The sequence below is a fragment of the Brassica oleracea genome, chromosome C2, assembly GCF_000695525.1.
Source record: "Brassica oleracea var. oleracea cultivar TO1000 chromosome C2, BOL, whole genome shotgun sequence".
Lineage (NCBI taxonomy): Eukaryota > Viridiplantae > Streptophyta > Magnoliopsida > Brassicales > Brassicaceae > Brassica > Brassica oleracea.
The window spans coordinates 26,868,014-26,874,547 of NC_027749.1; the positions used below are offsets into that span (position 1 = coordinate 26,868,014).

A 6,534-nucleotide genomic window follows, 5' to 3' on the forward strand; every position below is an offset into this window, starting at 1 on the left:
ATTAGCCAGCGGTAGTTTTATTATCCTTGCAGTCGTTTTGATATACTTTATGTATAAGGTTTGTTGACCGAAAACCTCGAGGTTAATCTATAAGATTTTGTAAGATTCTTTTAAATGAATAAGTATATAGTGTATAAATAAAGTCTTTAAAGTACGGGTTCCAAATGATATTAGTCCTTGTCCGGACGAACCAACTATTGGGTATTACTCTTAAGGTTGTAAAGCCTCGGGTTGTACCTAATAGGATATGTGTACTTAGGCGGTTGGCCTAAGGTACCTGGATTTATTTCGGGAACTTCGGGTTAGTCGTTTATGTACACATTGTGGCTTCTCGGTTTGGTTTCAGTTACGAGTGATCGGCTGTGCATGTTCTTGTTTGACTGTTGCACGGCTGGTCGAGTCAACTTATACTTAGACCAGATCGGGGGTGTCACAAAGGTGGTATCAGAGCATGGTTATACGATGCTTGAATGGGACTTGTTTCAAACGTTTTTCGAGTCAAAATGAGCCGCAAGGATAATTAGGATGTGCTGGCTGGTTCCTTCATCTTAGGATAGATAGTCATGGGTAGTTAACTTACTGTTATCTTTCATACGAGATGCATCAAGACAAGCTCGACAGAGTGGAGTGTACTTACCAATTTTGATCCTGTCATGATCGAGATTCCTACAGTCATGATTGAGCTTTCTACCGTCATGATTCGGTTTGTTATCGACATGTTTAAGTTCAATCCGGTCATGCTTCAATCCATTATCATCTTGCTCGGGTGAGCTAACGACGTGCTCGGGTTTGCTACCATCATGCTCGGAGTTGGTATCATCATGCTTTCCTGCGGTTTCTACAATTTCTTGTGTGGATATCGATATTCAAAGATATATGAGACAGAGTTGATACATCAAATATATCTCCGGACTCGTTATTATCAGTGTCAAGCTTATGCTGAGACGTACAAGCACCAGAGCCGTACAAGCCAAATTGTTATGTATTTGTTTCAAGCTTAGCATTGGACGAAGAGATGGTTTGATTGTATTACAAGATGATGGAAGCACCAGAAGCATTCTGTTTGCAATGGAATATCATGAAGCTTATGATGCAAAGAAGAAGAAGTTGGGACCATAAGATACTGAAGAAGGACTAAACCGTTCGAAGTATACTTTGTCTTGAGGCAGATTTGGGATCCAATACTCAGAGCATAATATTCACGTGGCCGTTGTTCAGAGAATTACAAGAAGGATTTGGCAGCAAGCTATTTGGAGATGAACGCTATGAGTTGTTGGTCGAGAGTCAAGAATTATTTCAGAGAGTTGAGTTCGAGTTGGACAGATTTCATGAGTTCAAGATGTAGTATTTTCTACACAAGGTATGGGAGCAATTGAAGATTTAGTTTATGGAGTTGGTACAGTGGGATGTTTCCGCCACGAGGTTCAGGTCGAGTTAATCATATACTACAATTTCAGCATCGAGATATGTGGTCGAGTGAATTTCATTCATCGATTATGGTTTGAAGAATAAGCCAAAGATCATACGAAAAATCTCTGGGAACTTAGCCAAGAATTTTGGAGTATATAAAAGACCATGGAGTTTCAAACCTTCGAGGAGATGTTAGAGTATGACGTGAATGTTAAAGAAGCTATTATTTCTGAAGAAGTTAACCAAGTCATGCAGACCGTTTATTTTCCAACCGCTGCAGATCAAAGGCCAGTTAAGTAAGTCGTTGGGGATGATTTTGGGTGTACATTTCATCAGATCAAGATCGAGGACCTTGACCCGTTATGGTTGTGACTAGCAAGGACAGAATGGTCGTGATTTTCAAAGTTTGGGAAATCTTGGAATGTTTGCTTCATTCGCGCTTTGGTGGTTCTTGTGAAGAGTTAGGATTTTAGGTGACCCTTCCTCATGAAGTTTCCCGATCTACGTTACCTATACCTAAGATAACACTTGTTGAACTTGTTCACGTTTCCTTACCGTTAGTCCACATCCAAGTGTTAGGCTATTTGGGTAGAGCCTACACTTTATAGTTGTCTGGACCGCCAAAACCTCTGAAAAGGTCCAATCACAGGTTTGCTTCTTATCCCATTGCGTGTTGTGTGCATTTTAAAAATTTATGAATGATTAAATAAATAAGTGAAGGAGTGATCAAGGTGTCGTATGAGACCTTGCCTATGGACGGAATTTTCCGCCCATATTGTGTTTGATGCGGGAACAACACATAGATGTAGTTCTCGGGTAGTGTCATTGTTTTAGGAAGGATTCACTTTAGTGAATTCAGGTACAGTGTTCTTATTCGTGGAAGTACTGGCTGCCATTTAGAGTTATCGTATGCCTTCGTATCCCATCCCCATTCCTTAGTACTTCCATTAGAGTGGTTTGTTTCTATCTAGGGTGAGATTGGCTATCTAGTTATCGAGCTCAATTAGGATGTTGTTGAGGAAGGAAGTCTTTGAGAAAAGACCAGTTACCGTTGGCCTGCAGTGGTATTCTACTAAGTGTTGGAGCCTCGCTCATATCAGTCTGGAGAGTTGGGAACCTTTTGGGAAACGGTGAAGTGGCGTATTCCATTATCATCATAATTGGGCGGAGAGAAAATAACAAGAAACAGAGTATCGAGGACAGTTAGATAACTAGGGAACATGAAGCTATGTTTAAGAAAGTGGAAAATTTGTTGACATCCAGAAGTAACCCGTCAAGTATTCTGGTTGAACCTTGATTCGCTGCAATAGCCTAGGCATCTATCCAAGTGGTTCTAGCCGAATTCAAGTAGCAGTCAGAAGATTTGTTTGGAGAAAGGTTTCGTTCGACTTAGTTATTTTCTGTGGAGTGTACCCATGTCAGTGGTAAAGAAGAAGAACCAGAGTTTGCGGTTATGTTCGAGTATAAAATCAAGAACGTGACCATCAGGGTCAAGTATCAAGTTCTAGAATTGAAGAATGGTTAAGATCGGTCGCAAGGCGCAGTTTTATTCCAAGGACGTTTGATGGACGCTTCACGTTGTAGTAAATATTTCTGCACGGAAATTGGAAGTTAGATTCCTTAGTCAGTAAATGGAACAAGGAGTTGTTGTATATTTACAAAAGATCGCTACTACTACATAATGGTCGTACTCAATTTCAATTATCGAGATTCGAAGTTCTGTGGATTGGCCGGTTACCATCAGAAGTTTGTTCAAGAGTTAGAAACCATATCCACCAATGAGTTGATCGACTGAGAATGGTGTTACCTTGGAATGGAGTAAAAGTATTGGTGAAGTATGCAATCAGTTAGAGGAAGTATCTACGTCTATGAATATCTTAGACTTGGATGAGCCTAACCAGCCATAAACTACTACATGGATATATTATGTGTTGGTCTAGGTGAATGCTAATGCAAGACGATATGGTAATCGTTTATGCATCAAGGGAGCTAAGGAAGAATAAGAAAAACTATTTGATGCACAAGTTGGAGTTGGTGGCAGTTTTGTTGCACATCAAATTTAGTGATCATTTCAATATGGAGAAAGGATGCAAGTTTTCACTGATCAAAGAAGCCTTAGGAAGAGCAAATATTGCTGCTTATGCTTTAAGAGGAAGTGATATTAATGATGATATGGAGTAGGATCTCAAGAATCATGAAGCGGAATTGGGAGTGATTTATTTTGCTGCCTTATAAGGAGAGAATAGAGAACCTTCAAGATGGCTTATTCATTCGTATTTGAGGAACTCAGTTGAAGGATGAGAATCTAAGGAATTCATAGAAGGAACTGGGTGAAGAGAATTTCGAAGAATAGTATGAGGACTGTGTCATGTACAAGTTCATAAAGTGGAGATGTGGGAGAAGGAACCCAAATTCAACCTAAAATTAAGCAGATGTGAAGTAAATCCCAAGGAAGATTGAAGAGTGAAAGGAAAAAGGTATAACCATAAGGCATATGGGAATGCTCAAGTTGTTAAGAGATCAGAAGATGTATTAACAGAGAAAGTGTGAAGTCATCATACAAGAGTACTTCGTTGGTAAATCAAGTTTGGTATAGGCGGACTTGTTGATTCCTCAGTTACTAGACAGAAGAAGGAAATCAGAAAGTAATAGAACAAGACTTGGATATGCGAAAATTCAGTGAGATTGAGTCGTTCAGAAGTTTTTGAAGAGTATCTCAGATAGATAAGAAGGGTATGGAATAATGTAAGGGAAATCATTCCTAGAATAAGTGTGTGTGTGTGTATTTGAGAGTGGCACCCTTGGTATGAATCATGTTAGCGTGATTGATCGTGCATGTTCTTGTATGATTTTTGCACGGTTAATCAAGTTGACATTGACCAGACTGAAGATGTTACCTTCACGTATGGCACATCACCTGACGTTCCATATTTCCATGTTATTGAACTGGAGGAAAGCAGATACAAAGGTTTCAGAAGTAATGGTATTCAGAGATTCAACGATGTCAAAGGAAGTATGTAGACCGCAATATATGAAAGTTATGTGCGATGAAGAATTGGTTATCGTGAAAGTGTTTGCTCAGAAAAGAAAGAATTGTTTTAGAAAAGTTGGGGATATCCGCAAATCTGTTATTTGGTATGTACCGAGTTGTTCAGAGTTGAAATGGTTATATCTTGACCGGAACTTCTTTTAGTTATGCTATTGGTGAGCCGATTTTGCGTAATCTTATATCAGACCCAGTATGATAGAACTGCTGAGACCAGAAAACTTGTACCCCTATTTAGCCTATCCTAAAGGTCCTTTGCGGATAGGTAAGCACCATATCAGAAGATTGGAGAAAAGGAAAAATTTGTAAAAGTTCAAGTATTTGGGGAACCATCAGTTGTTTTGACACGGGCAGATGAGGATAAGTTTACAGTTGGCTATCTTAAACTTCTTGCAGAGACTCCAGTGTTCAGTAAAATTCTGTACAGCTATGTTTTGAGAATTCGGGGACGAATTCTTTTAAGGGGGGGAAGAATGTAATAACCCTCACGAGCCAGTTAATTTTTGGTTGAGAAAAACTCCGCTCGACCAGTTTGGAGTTGGTCGATCAGATTTAAAAATAAAGTTGACCCGGTGAATTAATACCTCGACGGGGCTGTCTTGTGGTCAAAAGGCCTCTCATTGATAGTTCTGGTAGAGTGTTAATAATGTTGGTCGAATTTTATTTAAGCTAGGCAAGCTTAGTTGAAAGCAAGACGAGATTCGAAGGATGAGAAATTTTAGTCGAAAACTGTCCGAAATTGTCGTTAAGTTTCTTAACTAAATTCCGACCAGTCTAATACCTTCACCAACTATTCTTCTTGCTTTCTCAGAAAATCAGTCACATGAGCTGCACCTACCTGCTTGCTTGCTTCACTAAAGTCACATGAAAGTCACAAGCTGGTTGCTTGTTTAATAAAAACAAAATAATCTTTCTTCAAAGGAGGGAAAGGACAGCAACTTGCTTTGGTTTAAGTAAACCCTCACCTGAAGCAACTTATTATGTTATAAAACACCATCTTCTCTCCTCTGGACGTTCATAACCTGCAAGAAAAACCAGAGAAAAATTCAGAGAGAAAGAGAGAAAGAAGAGAGAAAAAATTGTGAGAAAAACTAGTTGAAAAATTCAAAAAAAATTCAGAGAAGAGAATTGAGCATGGACAAACCTTTCTCACCATCCTGTGACTTTAAAACAGTGAGTATTTGTGTCGTAAAGAGTTGGAGATTTGGTGTCCTGAAGTTGAGAATCACCCATGTTCTTCAGCCTTTGATTTTGATCGGTAAGATGGTTGTGGATCAGTTTCTGTGAGAAGTTTTGTTGGTTTGCCTATACTGGAGATAAATTCTGAATAAATTCAACCATGGATTCTTGTGGTGTTGATCAGGTTAATTCGTGGTTAGCTTGAAGAGAGACAACCAGTCAAGTTTAATTAGTTGAGTAAAACCGGTAAGCTTCAGCTTCTTGATTCAGCCATGTTTTGATGAGAACCAATTGCTCTATGTTGGTCAACCTGTCAGGATCAGTTGTCTAAGGTCTTGTTCTCTTCATTCTTGGTTGGTTTATGATTTAATCAGTCTCATAGAACCAGTAGACGAACTGATAAGAATTATGGGAATTAAACCGAACTGATTTGATCTTGTTTAGAACTGAATTGAGCTGAATATGTTTTGATCTGATCTGAGCCCAGCTGTCTATGGTCTGAAATTGCCTTGAACTGATGTCGTCTGAGTATAACCGAGTTAAGCTGTTGGGAACTGATTAGAACCGGAGTTAGCTGAGCATGAACTAAGCTGATATGAACCGAGTTACATTGTTAAAGCTTGAACCGAGCTGAACATGGTATCAATCTGTCTTGAACCGAACTGATATGAGAGAACTGAACTGAAATGTTATGAACTGAGTTGAGTTTCTTCTTGAACCAGACTAGTGAACCTTATGTTCCAACTGTTATGTTTTGAATTCAGATGGCCAAGGAGAGTATTCGGATCAGCCGGATCCTTGTGATGATTCTGAACCGAGAGTGATCCAGAAGTGAAGTGTGATTAGCTTGAGCTCGAGTCTAGTCTTCCTTAGCCAATCTCATGGATTTAAAGGTGAGT

General features: G+C 39.3%; 1 long non-coding RNA gene across 1 annotated transcript in view; it reads left to right on the plus strand.

The window, feature by feature from the left end:
* Nucleotides 1–5,519: 5,519 nt before the first annotated feature.
* The window catches only part of LOC106326503, a 1,667-nt gene continuing 652 nt past the window's right edge, over nt 5,520–6,534 (plus strand). Inside the window, exons 1-3 of the long non-coding RNA XR_001267250.1 lie at nt 5,520–5,714; nt 5,820–5,881; nt 6,400–6,528. This is a non-coding gene — a long non-coding RNA (uncharacterized LOC106326503). The remainder of the gene's footprint in view (nt 5,715–5,819; nt 5,882–6,399; nt 6,529–6,534) is intronic.